Source organism: Lygodium microphyllum, chromosome 20, assembly GCF_053477565.2.
Source record: "Lygodium microphyllum isolate KBCC chromosome 20, Lygodium_microphyllum_v1.1.10, whole genome shotgun sequence".
In the NCBI taxonomy this organism is placed as follows: domain Eukaryota; kingdom Viridiplantae; phylum Streptophyta; class Polypodiopsida; order Schizaeales; family Lygodiaceae; genus Lygodium; species Lygodium microphyllum.
In genome coordinates, this window is record NC_141154.1 from 65,178,032 (window position 1) to 65,178,856 (window position 825).

Consider the following 825-nt stretch of genomic DNA (forward strand, 5'->3'; position numbering starts at 1 on the left):
ATGAAAAGAAGGTGGTAAAATCCTCCTATTTGAAATCTTTCATTGCTCATGTCCTCCTCTCTTCCCTTTTCTCGATAGCCCTAGGAATTTCTTTTTGTTTTCTATCCATTCTGCTACACATTGTTGCTTTGTATCTTCCCACTCCATGGAGGCATATGCTTAGTGTCAAAGACCTAGTGCTTCCATTGAGTCCAAAGTTATGTATAATATGCTCAATGAGTAAGACATGTGGGCTTCCTTAATGACCATAACAAAGGAAAGTTGGATAATCATATAGCATAAAAAGCAAAAGAGATCCTCAATATCCAACCCTTTCTTATCATCCTGAAAGGAGGCAGAGCAATGGATTTTAAGTTGAATGGATCCAAGAGGACAATCAAAGAAGTACATGTGTAGCATGTTTTCATGTGCATAAGGAGCTTCATCTTGAGCCCAATGCCTTCAATATCCCTTTGCATAGACCCAACTGTAAGTGCAATCTAGTTGAGCTTACTTTTTGGATATGAATGAAGGTTCGTGTTTCTTGTTCATCTTGTAACTTATAAGACCACTTGATGTTAATATACTTGTATCCATCAAGCCTTGAGGAGTGGTATTGAGTGAAATGTATGGTAGATATTCTAGATATCATCCACATCTCCCTAGGATAGCTATATGGTAAGGTTATTGTGGGCAGCAGGTTGGGTTTGGGATTGGGATTGGCAATGAGATTGGGGTTGGGTTTAGGATTGGGAGGGTTGATATGCAATGGCATCCTCCATATCACACCACAAAGCTTCCAATCTTGGCCCCCTCATCTCCACCCCCTATGGCCACTGGTGCGTT